The following is a 17,613-nucleotide window of genomic DNA, read 5'->3' as shown; positions in this document are numbered from 1 at the left end:
CCCACTAGTATATGAAAGTGATAACTCGAGAGACTCTCTATATGAAGAACATGCATGGTGCTACTCTGAAGCACAAGTGTGGTAAAATGATAGTAACATTGCCCCTTCTCTCTTATTCTCTCTCTTTTTTTTGGTGGGCTTCTTTGGCCTCTTTTTTATTTGGGCTTATTTGGCCTCTTTTATTTATTTTTAAAGTCAAGAGTCTCATCCCGACTTGTGGGGGAATCATAGTCTCCATCATCCTTTCCTCACTGGGGCAATGCTTTAATAATGATGATCATCACACTTTTATTTACTTACAACTCAATATTACAACTCGATACTAGAACAAAGATATGACTCTATATGAGTGCCTCCGGCGGTGTACCGGGTGTGCAATGATCTAGCATAGCAATGACATCAAAAAATGGACAAGCCATGAAAACATCATGCTAGCTATCTTATGATCATGCAAAGCAATATGACAATGAATGCTCAAGTCATGTATATGATGATGATGGAAGTTGCATGGAAATATATCTCGGAATGGCTATGGAAATGCCATGATAGGTAGGTATGGTGGCTGTTTTGAGGAAGGTATATGGTGGGTTTAAGGTACCGGCGAAAGTTGCGCGATACTAGAGAGGCTAGCAATGGTGGAAGGGTGAGAGTGCGTATAATCCATGGACTCAACATTAGTCATAAAGAACTCACATACTTATTGCAAAAATCTATTAGTCATCGAAACAAAGTACTACGTGCATGCTCCTAGGGGATAGATTGGTAGGAAAAGACCATCGCTCGTCCCCGACCGCCACTCATAAGGAAGACAATCAATAAATAAATCATGCTCCGACTTCATCACATAACGGTTCACCATACGTGCATGCTACGGGAATCACAAACTCCAACACAAGTATTTCTACTAATCCACAACTACCCACTAGCATGACTCTAATATCACCGTCTTTATATCGCAAAACTATTGCAAGGAATCAAACATATCATATTCAGTGATCTACAAGTTTTATGTAGGATTTTATGACTAACCATGTGAATGACCAGTTCCTGTCATCTCTCTAAATAGATATAAGTGAAGCAAGAGAGTTTAATTCTTTCTACAAAAGATATGCTCACGCTCTAACAAATATAAGTGAAGCAAAATAGCATTCTACAAATGGAGGTTTTCTATGTAAAGAGAAACAGGTAATCAAAACTTCAAATGATATAAGTGAAGCACATGAAGAATTCTATAAAGCCATACTCAAAAGATATAAGTGAAGTGCAATGAGCATTCTATAAATCAACCAAGGACTATCTCATACCAGCATGGTGCATAAAAGAAAAATGAAAACTAAATGCAAAAGACGCTCCAAGATTGCACATATCGCATGAGCGAAACGAATCCGAAAACATACTGATACTTGTTGAAGAAAGAGGGGATGCCTTCTGTCGGCGTTCTGGGAACGGGGGTCCCCAGACTTGCCTGCCTGCGGCCTGCGGCGTGGCTCAAAGGAGGCCCATCACGGCCCATCTTCATCAACGCAAGACTCAAGACCCTCGCGAGGGTCCAAGCCTCGCGAGGCGGACGACACGGAGCTTCCTCAGGCACGGCCTCGTCAGGCTGGCTCATGAGGAGGCGGAGAGATCAAGGCGGGGTACCTCGTGAGGTGCCCGTGATGCAAGCCATGATGACTCAGGGCACCAGGCGGGTGCCAGCGCGCGCAGCGTCCTTCTTTCCTATTTGGTGCAAAGGGGGCAAGCGCAGCCGTGGAGTACCGAGGCATCAGGCAAAGGTTGCCATTTCGGTGCAACGAGACCAAGACCAGGAGGACTACGAGACGGAGGTCACCGTGGAGCCCAGGACGGCGTCATCACGAGAGCTTTGCGCAGGCGAAGACTGCTTTTGTCAGGATAGTTGATACTTGTTGTCCCCCTTCAAATTAGCCCGCCATTGTTGGCTCCCTTCCCGCTCGATATTTGGGAAGAGGACCAGGGCCTCTATAAATAGGACCAGCCACCCGCATAGCAAGGGGTTCGATTCAGGGAGGTTCTGGGCGGTCGACAAGTGAGAACAAGGCAGAGAGAGTAAGTGAGAGAGAGAGAAGGGTGACTGAACTCCTCCTAGCAGTTCATCGCCCCAGCCAAGAACAGACCCTCGTGAGGCTGTTCTTCCTTGTATTGTTCATCATAATCAGCCCCAGGAGGCAATCCACCAACCACACACTAGAGTAGGGTATTACACCACAACGGTGGCCCGAACCAGTATAAATCTTGTGTCCCTTGTGCAGTTCTTTTAGTAGTTTAGATCTTTGCGAGGCGGGGAGGTAGAAGGCATAATCTCCGCGCGCACCCCAGTGTTCGAACCTTAAGGGTCTGCCGGAACCCGAAATCCGACATTTGGCGCGCCAGGTAGGGGTGCGCCGGAATTCGTCGTCCACCGCCCCGTTCTCCTCCGACCGTCGCATCCATGTCCGACGCTCGCTGGGCCCGCGCCGAGCGCCGGGCCGCCATCGCTTCTCGCGTCGCCCAGACGGCGCCCGTCGGCGGATGTCCTCGTCGTTCCCCGTCGCCCGCCGTCAACGCCGCCACCGGCCCGACGGGGGGCGAGCAGCAAGCATCGTCTCAGCATCCATCCGTGCGCCAAGACGGCCACACCGCTACTCCATCGCTCGCACCCGCCGGTTCTTCATCCCGCGTGCTCGGCGCACCCTTGGAGGCTCGAGCTGCGCTCCTCGCGGCAAACGAGCTTCTGCGCTACCGTCCCGTCGACGACGTCTACAAGGAGTGGCTCGATCGCGTCGCCGAGCTTGTCCGCGCCGCAGGGGGCTCTTCCGCGCCGTCCGTTCCGCTGTGCTGCACCCCGCCCCGCGCGGGCAACGAAGCCCCAGAGGTGTACCAGCCGCCTCCTCTCCAAGAAGACGCCATGGCTCCAAGGTGCGTGGCCCCTAGGCGGAACCCGCTCCGTCAGGCGCCAGCGCAGCAAGAACGGAGCTGCCAAGAAATCCCTCGCCCGCAAGGAGCTGCCCGGGCGCTCCCTGCTCCGGCACGCCGTGACCCTGCTCTAGTTCCGGCACGCCAAGACCCCACAGTGCTCCTAGCTGCAGCGCGTGGGGACCCTCAAGACCAAGCTCTCCACCAGCCAAGGCCTGTCGTGGCCACCGTGCCTACACCACCGAGCTGCGTACCATCGCGTGGCCTGGCAAATTCAAGCCAGACCTGCCTCGTTACGATGGCACGACTGACCCTGCAGAGTTCCTCCAGCTCTATGAGCTGGGCATCGAAGCTGCCAGCGGGGACAAAAAGGTCATGGCGAACTGGTTCCCCATGGCGCTCAAGGAAGGAGCCCGCACCTGGCTCCTGAATCTGGCACCGGGCACGATCTCTCCTGGGACCAGATGCGCACCCGCTTCATCACCAATTTCCAAGGTACTCGCGACCGACCACCCGCCGTGAGCGACATGCGCCATATCAAGCAACAACCCGGAGATACCCTGCAGAAGTACATCCAGCGCTTCAACAGCGCGTGCCTCAAGATCCCCAAGGTGTCCGAGGAGGCCATCATCTCGGCCTTCTCTGATGGAGTGCGCGACGTCAAGATGAAGGAGGAGCTGGCGATGCATGAAGACCTGTGCACCTCCCTGGAGCTGTTCAACTTGGCGACCAAGTGCGCCAGGGCTGAGGAGGGACGCCTCTCCCTCCTCGAGCTGGAAGCCGCAGACCCAAAAGAGAAGAAGCCCAAGGCTAAGGACGTGAAGCGCAAGGGGGCTGCTGTGCTCGTAGCAGAGCCAGACACCAAGCGGGGCAAAGATCTGCCTGAGTCCACCAGGGGCAGCCGGTACTGTGTGTACCATGACCTCCACACCCACAACACCAACGAATGCCAAGAACACCGCACCGTGCGAGAAGGAAGGATCGGCCGTCGTCCCGACCGCGCTGATCGGGGCTACGGCTGAGGAGGAGGAAGAAACGCATGACGCTGGGAAGACCATGGCCCGCGCTAAGGGTGGCGCGATCAGCCTCGCGAGGATCACTGGCGAGACCTGCCTCGCGAGGGGGACTGGAGGGATCAGCCTCGTGAGGATCGCCCACAAGGCAACGCAGGCCTCCCTCCACTACCGCCTTAGCCAAGGAGGAACGAGGACCGCCATCAAGACGAGGGGGCTGGGGGCTTCCAGGAGCCACGCGCAATCGCCTGCATCCTGGGCGGAGCTCAAGCCCCAGCCTCCCAATGCATCTTCAAGCAGTTTGCCCGCGAGGTGAACGCAGCACTTCCTAGGCTCGAGGCAACGCGCCCTCTCAGGTGGTTGGCGTGCGCCATCACTTTCAGCTCAGCGGATCAACTCAAGTGTGCAGCCACAGCTGGCGTCCTCCCGATGCTCTGCTCCCAGTCATCAGCAATGTATTGGTCACCAAGACCCTCATCGATGGTGGGGCAGGACTCAACGTCCTGTTCGTGGAAACGTTCAACAATCTCCAAGTGCCCTACGACCAGCTTCAGTCAACCAAGCCCTTCTCCGGAATCACCGACGGCTCCACGATCCCGATTGGACAGGTCCGCCTCCCTGTCACCTTCGGGGCACGCGACAACTACCGCACCGAGCTCATCGACTTCGACGTCGCCCACATCCGCCTGCCGTACAACGCCATCCTCGGGTACCCAGCTGGCCAAGTTCATGGCCGTGACTCACCATGGCTACAACGTCCTCAAGATGCCAGGGAGTGGCGGAGTCATCATGGTTCCCTGTGAAGAGAGGGATGCAGTGTATTCCCTGGAGCGAGCCTTTCAGGCCGCATTACTGGAAGACCCGGATCGCGGAAACATGAGGCTTCCCGAGGCCACCCCCAAGAATAAGAATACATCATCCGGACCGGCCCCTCGGGAGGCAGGCCCCTCAGGGCTCGCGTCTGTCCAAGGGGAGCCTCCTTCCATCGCATAGGAAAGCACGCCCGGCGCCCTCCTCAGGCAGGGCTCGAGGGCTCTCCCCTGGAGGGCCACCGACCTGGCCAGGGTCATGAGGGAGGCGCTTGGGCACCACTTGGAGGCGTGCTTCGGAGCACGTTTCCCTCAAGAAGGAGCAAGGCAAGGAAGGTCTGACCCGCAGGAGTTTGTTGACAAAGCCATTCAAGAACTACAGGAATCAAGGATCGTGAGAGGTTGCCGCCGTCTGCCGGCTGCGGCTCCCCATCCAGGCGAGGATGGTGGGCTGCGCGTCTGCGTCGATGTACCAGGGCTCAACCAAGCCGCTACGATGGAGCGCCTCTGGCCCTCGCAAGTGGGGCGCTGCCGGGGTCCGCCCCACAGCTACGTTCGCATGCCTTACGGCCTGCCGAGCGTGGTTGCCACGTGCCAACGCCTCATGAGGGGCATCATGGAGGCTCAAGAAGACAGGCGTTCCGCAGCCCTGGCGGAGATGGAGATGATTCGTGAAGAGCTACCAGTGCCTCCGGAGCCTCCCGAGGCCCCTGGGCCTGGGGGCTCGTGAGGATCGGCTTCTGCAACCTACCGAGTCTGCTGCACCGACACCCCTTCGCCCTCGGCACCCTCAGGTGACATCTTACAAGTTTCATTTCCAGCTGGGAGCGCCCTCCTAGGGCTGCATCGTTCCCAGGCCGCATGGGTCCGTCCCTGAGGTATGTATCCCCTTTACTTTCATGTCGTTAGCTTGCTTTGTTGGGGGTGCCCCTCGGGCTGCATCATCCCCAAGTCGCTCGGGCCAGGCCCAGCGGCATGTGTCTCCCTTGCATTTATTTTCGGTTATGCATTCGCCCATCATGCATGATTACTTGATGCCTGTCCATGGCACCTTTTCTTCTCCATGTCGACCACTTGCACGGTAAAGGGGGGGTACCTGAGCATCGCGACTTAGGGCTCTTACTGGCTCCCCAGCCCTCACCCTCTGGTTATGTCCACGGCATCACGACCTGGCATACCAGCAACGGCTGAGACAAGCTCGAGGGCCGGGACCCGAGGACGTAGAGTGCCGGCATCTAACCAAGTTTGCAGGAACACAGCCCAAGATAAGGCCCAGTGCCAGGCGCAACCCGCCTAGAGGTAGGGACCCATGAGTCCTGCGCTGGCTCACGGGTGCCCAGATACACCTCACCTAGCCCTACCGTGCCGGCCACGTGTCAGGGCGGGGCTGTACACGCCCCGGGGGCTGCTCCCGAAGAGGAGCCCCCTCCCACGTACCAGTGGAAGCACCATGCTCCGCGCTGGCTGACGACACTACTGAGGAGCGGCTATGCCCGTACACATGCAGAAGCGCTATGCTCCGCGCTGGTGATAAACAACTGGGTGGCCCCTGGGCCGCATCAACCTCAGGGAGCCCAGAGCTTAGTGTCTAGCCTCATCGCAACGCCTCCCCTCGGGAGCGCCGCACGAGGGGGTTGGGCACAGGGGCTTCGCCTGGGTCACGCCCGGACGTACGCCACCCAGCCAGGCCCCTCGGGCCTGGTTCGTCCCGCGCCCGTCCCCGAGCGGAGCCAAGGTATGAAGGCCATTTGAGCGTCAAGGGGGACCCCTGAGCATCGCGACTCAGGGGCCTAACTGGTCCCGTAGCCCCTCACTTCTTAGTTCCGAAAGGCTATGCTGGGTGAGGCACGCGCGGGGCCAGGCTCTGCAGACATAGAACGGTGGTCCCACTCGCATCTCACCTAATCACTTGCTATTTGCCCGTCAAGGGGGACTCCTGAGCATCGCGACTCAGGAGCCTAACTGGCTCCGTAGCCCCTCACTCCTTTGGTCCCATCCTGGTTTCCGGTCGGGGCTAATGCTGGCTGAGGTACGCGCGGAGTCGGGCTCTAAAGACGTAAAACGGAAGATTCACCTACATCACACCTCCCTACATGTTGTTCGTGCACTAAGGGGGACTCCTGAGCATCGCGACTCAGGAGCCTAACTGGCTCCATAGCCCCTCACTCCTTTGGTCCCGTCCTGGTTTCCGCTCGGGGCTAATGCTGGGTGAGGTACGCGCGGGGCCGGGCTCTGCCGACGTAGAACACAAGCAAGTAGGGAGGGAGAGCATTAAATTCAAGGAACTTAAAAACAAATATTACAGTCCATACTGTTGTCTCAATACCAAACGCAAGTTTAAACGCCTCCCCGAGGCATGATGCATGATGCAGGAATTAAAAGCAAGGCAGGAGCAGTAGCGGAGTGACTTGGCGGCGGTAGAGCAGTGCGGTGGCCCCGCCTCACGGAGCAGCAGAACCGGAAGCATCCGGCTTTGGCTTGGTACTGAAGGCCCGGAACTTCCCCAGCAGAGCTTCCGCGCGACCCTTCATGGCCTCGACAGCGGCAGCAGCACCCTCGCCGCTTACTGGCTCCAGCAGGCTGTCGAGGTCGGTGCTGGGGTCGCGAAGGTAGATGTGGGTGAAGACCCGCGTCAGCGCAACAGAAGACATGACACGTGCCTCGGCCTTGGCCGTGGGGCCAAGGCCAAGGGTGACATCCTCAAGAGCACGAACCAGGAAGGGAAGCAGCTTGGCGGGGCCGTCCTTGGCGCTGGCCAGCGGGCTCTCCAGGCCACTGGCGTAGAGCATCTTCAGCGAAGCACGAGCCTTCTTCTCCATGTCTGCGAGGGCCACGCGATCCTCGGCAAGAACCTTGGCCTTGCTGTCCAGCTCGACCTTCGTCGCCTCCAGCTCCTCCCCCAGCGCACTTAGGCGGTCGCGGCGCTTCTTGAGCTTGGCCTCCCGGCCCTCGATGGCCACCTCGCGAGCCTTCATGCCTTCTTCTTGCTCCTGGCGAAGACGAACCTCCTTCGTGGGATGGTCCCGCAGGCCTTGCAGCTCTTCCTCCAGCACCTTGCAACGACCGCGGGCTTCAACCACCTCCCCCAGGGCTGCGTCACGAGCAGCCTTCGTCTCAAGGATGGCCTGCCTATCCTCGTCGCAAGCTGTCAAGGCTTGAACCAGCGCCGCCCGGATCGAGGCATCGGAGCGAATCCATCCAGAAGCCAGCTCCAAGCGCCCGACCACCAGGCGAGGGTCGACACCAAGAAGATCCTACCGCAGCCGGTCCAGTCCAGCAATAGCACGCTCCAGGACGGCAGAAGGAGTTGGAGAAGCAACAGCCGTCGGAACGGAGGAAGAAGGCGGCGACGGCAAGACCACGGCATCCTGAGGTGGAGCCTGATGCACCCCAGCAGCTGTGGTGGCGGCAGTGGGCAAAGGCACCATAGGAGTCACTTGGGCCACGGGGGCTGAGCTCGCCCCAGCCAGCTCGGCTTGGCCTCGCGAGGCCGACCGGGCAGGAGAAGCCCGCGCACCGTGGTCACCCTCCTCTGCAGGCGGAGGCGCTGCCGCGGATGGAGCCTTAGGATCCCCCTTCAGCTTCTTCGCCACGGGCTCCAGCCTATTCAAGAGATGTGGACGTCAAGCCTCGGCAGCGGAACAAGAAATAAAGACAAGGGTCGGGCACTTACGGGTCATCGCCGATGAGCTCGGGCAGCCTCCGGCCAAACTTGAAGCCTAATAGCCGGCTGGAAGGGTCGACCTCGGAAGCAAAGGGCACGTCTGCAGACTACTTCGAGGCGGGGGCAGGCTCGCGGGAGATCAGCCCGGTCCTGTCCTTCTTCGGGATCGGGGGCAAGCTCCCGCCGACCTGCTCGTCTCCCTCCTCGTCATCATCGCTCGAAGAAAGGCGGAGACTGCGGGGCCTGCGCCGGGGGAGGGGAGCCCTCGAGTCTCCATCGGTCGCCTCAGAGTCGGGCCCCTTTCCCCGCTCCTCTTCGTCCTGCTCCTTGCTGGAGTCGCCGGAGGGCACGTCCACCGGTCCCTCGGAAGCCGCCACGGGCACGAGCCCGTCCCCGTTAAAAACGGGCATGGACTTCACCACCTGCTCCCAGTTGTCGTGAAGGAACAAGGGCTTGGGAGCGCCCTCCAACCTTGCCACCTCGCCTCCGACCAGAGATTGGAGGACCGCGGCCAAATCTTCGCCGCTCAAGGCCGTGGGGCTCGGATGAGGCCTCCACATCGGAGGTGAGTACCGCCGGAGTGGAGCCAGCTGGTGCTCCAGGAACTCCTTCAGCAGCGACGCACCGGTCAACTTCGCCGCCGCCATGCTGGCCGGCCTCAAGTCTGCGTCCATCTTCTCCAACACCAGTTTTGCGCGGGGGTCCGTGAGCTCCACTCGGCCCCAGTCGCCGGAGCTCGCGGGCGGCTCCGCGGGCAAGATCAGCCTAGGATGGACGCGCCCGGCATCTACCAAGACCCACTTGCTCCAAAAACCCTCAATCCTCTTCCCGGGATTCGAGATGGCAATGGTGCCGCCGTACGCGACAAAGCCCGCGCACGCGGAGGGAGAACCACGAGTGACCCAGAGGGAGAAGCAGTGGCGCAGCAAGGCCACTGAAGGCTGCACCCCTACGTGGGCCTCGCAGTAGTAAGCGAATATCGCCAGAAGAAGAACGGAGTTGGGGTGGAGATGCAGAGCCTGCAAGTTGTAATGGCGGAGGACGGAGAAGAAGAACTCGGAGAAGGGAGGCACCAGGCCCGCAGCAATGGAGCTTACAAAGAGAGGATAAAAGGTGCTCCCCCGGCCCTCAGGGGTGGTGGAGTCGGCCTTGAGAACCTTCGTCCCGTTGATGCCCTGCGCCGCCGCCATCTGGCGCAACCGGGCAAGGCCAGCCTTCGACACATTCGGCAAGTCCAGAGCAGGAGAGTACCAAGCTTCGGCCGGAGGCTGGCGAGGCGCCATGGCTTCCTAGGTCACGTAGCCGGAGTAGATCTGGAAGTTTGGAGGAAGAAAGGGGATCTGAGCAGCAACCGGAGAAAGCAAAAGGCAAGGTCTGGGCAGATGCCGCTCCTTTATCGACCTGCACGGTTGCTGAGGCACTGGTGTCTAATCAACCACCACGCGGCGCCCAAGGCCGTAGGCTGTTAGGGCCCGCAGCGCTTCGCCCTTGCCCTTTCGCCTCTCGGCACGGCCAAGTCCGGGCGCGCCTTGGGCCCGGGGGCTACTGTCGGCGTTCTGGGAACGGGGCTCCCCAGACTTTCCTGCTTGCGGCCTGCGGCGTGGCTCAAAGGAGGCCCAGCACGGCCCATCTTCATCAACGCAAGACTCAAGACCCTCGCGAGGGCCCAAGCCTCGCGAGGCGGACGACACGGAGCTTCCTCACGTACGGCCTCGTCAGGCTGGCTCGCGAGGAGGCGGAGAGATCAAGGCGGGGTACCTCGCGAGGTGCCCGTGACGCAAGCCATGACGACTCAAGGCACCAGGCGGGTGCCAGCGCGCGCAGCGTCCTTCTTTCCTCTTTGGTGCAAAGGGGGCAAGCGCAGCCGCGGAGTACCGATGCATCAGGCAAAGGTTTCCATTTCGGTGCAACAAGACCAAGACCAGGAGGACTACGAGACGGAGGTCACCTTGGAGCCCAAGACGGCGTCATCACCAAAGCTTTGCGCAGGCGAAGACTGCTTTTGTCAGGATAGTTGATACTTGCTGTCCCCCTTCAAATTAGCCTGCCATTGTTGGCTCCCTTCCCGCTCGATATTTGGGAAGAGGACCAGGGTCTCTATAAATAGGACCAGCCACCCGCATAGCAAGGGGTTCGATTCAGAGAGGTTCTGGGCGGTCGACAAGTGAGAACAAGGCAGAGAGAGTAAGTGAGAGAGAGAGAAGGGTGACTGAACTCCTCCTAGCAGTTCATCTCCCCAGCCAAGAACAGACCCTCGCGAGGCTGTTCTTCCCTGTATTGTTCATCATAATCAGCCCCAGGAGGCAATCCACCAACCACACACTGGAGTAGGGTATTACACCACAACGGTGGCCCGAACGAGTATAAATCTTGTGTCCCTTGTGCAGTTCTTTTAGTAGTTTAGATCTTTGCGAGGCGGGGAGGTAGAAGGCGTTCGAACCTTAAGGGTCTGCCGGAACCCGAAATCCGACACCTTCTGGGGCATCCCCAAGCTTAGATGCTTGAGTGTCCTTGAATATTTACTTGGGGTTCCTCGGGAATCCCCAAGCTTGAGCTCTTGCCTCTCTTCCTTCTTCTCACATCGAGACCTTCTCGATCATCGAACACTTCATCCAAACAAAACTTCAACAGAAAACTCGGCAAGATCAGTTAGCATAATAAAGCAAATCACTACTTTAAGTACTGTTGCAAACCAATTCATATTTTGTTTTTGCATTGTAGCTACTGTAATATAAATTTTCCATGGCTTAATCCACTGATATAAATCGATAGTTTCATCAAAACAAGCAAACTATGCATCAAAACAGAATCTGTCTAAAACAGAACAGTCTGTAATAATCTGGACATTCACCATATCTCTGGTACTCCAAAACTTCTACCAAAATTAGGAAAAATAAAAAATTTGTATATAAATACAGTGCAAAAAGAATCATAACCATTTGACATTCCAGTAAAAAAATGTAAAATCACGCACTACAGCCAAAGTTTCTGTCCTGCACCGTACAAACCAACAAGCATTGTAAACATCCTAAAGGCAAACCTTGGCACATTATTTTTATAATACAATGGAATTGTACAAGGGGATAATTATTTTTTTTGAAAAGTTTCTATAATCAAGATTCACAAAGTTTCCATGAGCATGAACAAAGTTCAAGGCTAGCTCCCACTTCAACAATCCTTGTCTTTCTCACTTTCTCTTTTCTTTTTGAAAAGTTTCGGGTTCCCCTCTTTATTTATTTTTATTTTCAAACTATATAAAAGCACTCAACAGAAATAAATGACTCTGTAAAACTTCCGGGTTGTCTCCCTGGTAGCGCTTTCTTTAAAGCCATTAAGCTAGGCATATAGTGCTCAAGTAGTGAATCCACCCGGATCCCAAGGTATATCAAAGCCAATTTTAATTAGCAATGATTTGTAATTTAGTAGTGAGCACAAAGTAACATATATCAAGTAATGAAGAAGTCTAACTCTCTTCCTATGCATCGGCATGTCATAAAAGCACAATTCATGCACACATAGTAAAGGCCAATGCATAGTATAAAGAGTTTCTTGCAATTTTACCATATTGGAAACATAGAGAGGTGGAGACATAGTTCCTCTCTCATAATAATTGCAAGTAGGAGCAACAAGCACATGCATATTATGTTCATCAAAATCATCATGTGTAATAGTAAAACGCAACCCATCAATATAATCCTTAATAAGTGCAAACTTCTCCGATATAGTGTAGTCGAGAGAATTCAAAAAGATAATAGGACTATCATGCGTGGGTGCAATAGCAACAATTTCATGTTTAACATAAGGAACTATAGCAAGTTCATTTCCATAAGCATAATTTATATTGGCATCTTGGCCACAGGCATAGCAAGCATCACCAAAAAGGGATATTTCAAGAGAATCAACGGGATCATAACAGTCATCATAGTAATCATCCTTCGGTAAGCACGAAGGGAAATTAAAAATTGTATGAGTTGAAGAGTTACTCTCATTAGAAGGTGGGCACGGGTAGCTAATCTTCCCTTCCTCCTTTTGTTCTTCGCTCTCCTCATCATCTTTTTCATCCAATGAGCTCACAGTTTCAGCAATTTCTTCTTCCATAGACTCCTGCAAAATATTAGTCTCTTCTTGGACAGCGGAGGAGTCCTCAATATATGATTTAACATAGGCATTAGAAGCATAATTATCATAGCAATATTTAAGTATGGCAAAATTTCCAGATTTGTAAAGAGTGGCATCATACTTTTCAATCAAATAAGCAATTTCATAAGCACCCTTAAAAGCAACAAATTCTTCAATTTGTTGAACATCATAGTAATTATAAACACCCTTAGCATAAGAAGATACAATTCCATTATCACTAAACAAACATTGGTAGGGAATATCGTAGCAATTTCCAAAGGTGGAAGTGATAAGTATGGAGTGTCGAACCCACAAGGAGCTAAAGGTAAGATCAGTATTCTCTCAAGCCCTATCTGCCACTGATACGACTCTACGTACACCGAACGTTTGCTTCCAACTAGCAACGAGAAATAAAACTATGTTGTGGGTATGAAGAGGATAACTTTGTATGATATCGGAGAGCTAAAATATAAAAGTAGGTGCTGTTATCATGAAGTTAGAATATATTACTAAATATTATAAATAGCGAGTGTGGAATAATGGTGGATCGGTGTGCGGAATTGTCCTAGGCAATCGTTAACAAGACCTGTAATCACTATTGCAGTTTCATATGAGGGAGAGGCATAAGCTAACACACTTTCTCTACTTGGATCATATGCACTTATGATTGGAACTCTAGCAAGCATCCGCAACTACTAAAGATCATTAAGGTAAAACCCAATCATAACATTAAAGCATCAAGTCCTCTTTATACCATACGCAACAACCCCCTTACTCGGGTTTGTGTTTCAGTCACTCACGCAACCCACTATAAGCGAATCATAAACATATTGCAACACCCTACAGCGGGAATCCCTCATGCTTGCGCGACACAGAGGGCACCATAGGACATCACCAAAGTAAAACATACAACTCATACCAATCTAGATCATCAATCAACCCAAAGACAAAAGATATCTACTCAAAACATCATAGGATGGCAACACACCATTGGATCATAATATGTGGCATAAAGCACCATGTTCAAGTAGGGATTGCAGCGGGGTGCGGGAGAGTGGACCGCGTAAAAGAGATGAGGGTGACGATGATGGTGATGTTGATGAAGATGATCACCGCGGCGATGATTCCCCTCCCGATGGCACTCCGGTGCCACCGAGAGAGGAGGAGGAGAGGTTATCCCCCTTGTGCTTCCTCCTCCATGGCATCCCCCTAGATGGGGAGAGGTTCTCCCTCTGGTCCTTGGCCTTCATGGTGATGATGGCCCCTCCGGCATCCTCCTCCATGCCCTTCGGTGATGACGGCCACCTTCGGCAGGGTGCCAGAGAGGGCCTAGATTGGTTTTTGGTGGCTACGGAGGATTCTGGCGGCGGAACTCCTGATCTAGGTTAATTTTCTGAGGTTTCTGTATTTATAGGAATTTTTTGGTGTCGGTCTCACGTCAAGGAGGTGCCCGAGGAGTCCATGAGACAGGGGCCCACACCCAGGGGGTGGGCGCGCCCCCACCCTCGTGGACAGCCCGGGACCCTTCTGGCCCAACTCTTTTACTCCGGGGTCTTCTTTTGGTCCATAAAACATCGTTAAAAATTGGCACGTCAATTGGACTCCGTTTGATATTCCTTTTCTGTAAAACTCAAAAACAAGGAAACTGAAACTGACACTGGGCTCTAGGTTAATAGGTTAGTCCCGAAAACCATATAAAATAGCATATATTTGCATATAAAACATCCAAGGTTGATAATATAATAGCATGAATACTTCATAAATTATAGATAGTTGGAGACGTATCAGCATCCCCAAGCTTAATTCCTACTCTTCCTCGACTAGGTAAATGATAAAAGAAATAATTTATGAAGTGTGAATGCTAGCAAGTGCATAAGTTTCATCAATGATAGTTCCAATCACTTTTCTAGCATCATTATATACCATAACAGTAGCTCATTTTCATAAAACTTTTCATGATCAAGTAACAAGCTATTCACATGTTAAAGTATAGATCATAAACTCTCTTGAAACTAACAAACTATATTCTCAGTCGTCAAACAATTACAATTCATCTTACTTTCAGGAAGGGTCTATGTCAGAGCTTTGATTTAGCAAACTCCGCATACTCAACTATCATTTAGTCTTTCACAATTCTGACACTCACGTGATATTTATGGGTTCAAAGTTTTAATCGGACATAGAGAACGATAGGGGCTTATAGTTTTGCCTCCCAATGTTTTACCTCAAGGGTAATGTCAACAACAATAGTTCATGAAAACTTACATCCAATTGGATATATATATCAGGATCTTTCCAACACAATGTGCTTCCCAAAGGATAAAATGTAAAAAGGAAAGGTGAAGATCACCATGACTCTTGTATAATGGTAGAAGATAAAAGTAAAAGATAGGCCCTTCGCAGAGGGAAGCTGAGGTTGTCATGTGCTTTTATGGTTGGATGCACAAAATCTTAATGCAAAAGAACGTCACTTTATATTGCCACTTGTGATATGGACCTTTATTATGCAGTCCGTTGCTTTTATTTCTTCCACGTCACACGATCGTATAAAGCTTATTTTCTCCACATTAATAGATCATACATATTTAGAAGGAAATTTTTATTGCATGCACCAATGACAACTTACTTGAAGGATCTTACTCAATCCATAGGTAGGTATGGTGGACTCTCATGGCCAAACTAGTTTAAGGAATGTTTGGAAGCACAAGTAGTATCTCTACTTTGTGCAAAGAATTTGGCTAGCATGAGGGGGAAAAGCAAGCTCAACATGTTGGATGATCCAAGACAATATACTTTATTTCAAATATAAGAAAACATAACTCATTATGTTGTCTTCCTTGTCCAACATCAACCTTTTAGCATGTCATATGTTAATGAGTGCTCAAAATTACAAAAGATGTCCAAGATAGTATATTTATATGTGAAATCTCTCTTCCTTCAATATTCTTTCATGAATTGTTCAAGTGACCAATTATATGTTTTCTAACTTTCAATAAGTTTACTAACTATACTTATTCTATGTGAAGTCATTAATCCCCATGGTATAAGCATATGAAACATATATAAATTGAGATTTATGATATTCAATTCATTCAACCATTTACTCATAGGATATATGTGAAGCACATGAGTAATGACAAACTACTCCAAAAAGATATGAGTGAAGGACACTGAGTAGTCAAATAATTAACTAGCCATGGGAGGATTCTTTTCCATTTAAGATTTCAGATCCAATGTTTTTATTCAAACAGCAAGTAAATTGAAAATACGCTCCAAGGAAAACACATATCATGTGACGAATAAAAATATAGCTCCGAGTAAGGTATACCGATAGTTTTGAAGACGAAAGAGGGGATGCCTTCCGGGGCATCCCCAAGCTTAGGCGCTCGAGTATTCCTTGAATATTACCTTGGGGTGCCTTGGGCATCCCCAAGCTTAGGGTCTTTCCACTCCTTATTCTCCTCATATCGATATCTCACCCAAAGCTTGAAAACTTCAATCACACAAAACTTAACGAAACTTCGTGAGATAGGTTAGTATGATAAAGAGTAAACCATTCACCTTGGTACTGTCAAAGACAAAGATCGTAATTGTTCTCACACAATTCCTATTGTACCATATCATTTCTATAATTTATATTGAGGAATATAAGTCATAGAAACTAGAAAACAAGCAAACTATGCAATGAAAACAGAATCTGTCAGAAACAGAATAGTCTGTAATGATCTGAACACTAACCATACTTATGCTACTCAAACAATTATGAAATAAATTGGTGGACGTGAGTAATTTGTCTATTAATCTTCTTCAAAAAGAATCAGCACCAAAGCACTCTTCTGTAAAAAATGGCAGCTAATCTCATGAGCGCAAAGTTTCTGTTTTTTACAGCAAGATCACATTAACTTTCACCCAAGTCTTCCCAAAGGTCTTACTTGGCAATTTATTGAAATAAAAGCTTTAAAACATGATTAATACAGTAGCTTAATCATGTAAACACACAAAAACAGTAAGGGTAAATATTGGGTTGTCTCCCAACAAGCGCTTTTCTTTAATGCCTTTTAGCTAGGCATGATGATTTCAATGATGCTCACATGAAAGATAAGACTTGAACATAAAGAGAGCATCATGAAGAATATGACTAGCACATTTAAACCTAACCCACTTCCTATGCCTAGGGATTTTGTGAGCACACAATTTATGGGAACAAGAATCAACTAGCATATGAAGGAAAAACAAGTATAACTTCAAAACTTTAAGCACATAGAGAGAAAACTTGATATTATTGCACTCCTACAAGCATGTATTCCTCCATCATAATAATTTTCAGTAGAATCATGGATTATTTCAACAATATAACCATCACATAAAGCATTCTTTTCATGATCTACAAGCATAGAAATTTTTCTACTCTCCACACAAGCAAAATTCTTCTCATTCGGAATAGCGGGATCACTAGTTCCTAGAGTTGACACTCTTCCAACCCCGCTTTAGATGATAGTATTATTCATACTCCAAAAGATATAAGTGAAGTTCATGGAGCTTTATACAATTAATATAAACTAACCAATGTCCAAGCTCAAAATGTATAAGTGAAGCACATGAAGCATTCTATAAAACCATACTCAAAAGATTTAAGTGAAGCACAAAGAGCAATTATATAAGATCATACTTAAAAGATATAAGTGAAGAACATGAAGCATTCTATAAATCAATGAAGGGCTATCTCATACTATCATGGTTCAAAGGAAGAACAAAAAAACAAAGGACTACACAAATCATGTGAACGAAACAAAAACCGAGGTATACCGATAATTGTTGAAGAAGAAAGATGGGATGCCAACCGGGGCATCCCAAAGCTTAGATGCTTGAGTATCCTTAGAATATTTACTTGGTTTGCCTTGGGAATACCCAAGCTTGAGCTCTTGCCTCTCTGTATTCTTCTCACATCGGTAACTCCCCGTTCTTCGAACACTTCATCCACAAAAAAACTTAACAAAAACTTTGTGAGATCCGTTAGAATAATAAAGCAAATCACTACCTTTAGGTACTGTTGCAAACTCATTACAATTTCATATTAGAACTATATCTACTGTAT

This window comes from Triticum aestivum, chromosome 2A (assembly GCF_018294505.1).
Source record: "Triticum aestivum cultivar Chinese Spring chromosome 2A, IWGSC CS RefSeq v2.1, whole genome shotgun sequence".
NCBI classification, from domain to species: domain Eukaryota; kingdom Viridiplantae; phylum Streptophyta; class Magnoliopsida; order Poales; family Poaceae; genus Triticum; species Triticum aestivum.
Note: the sequence above shows the minus strand (reverse complement) of the source record.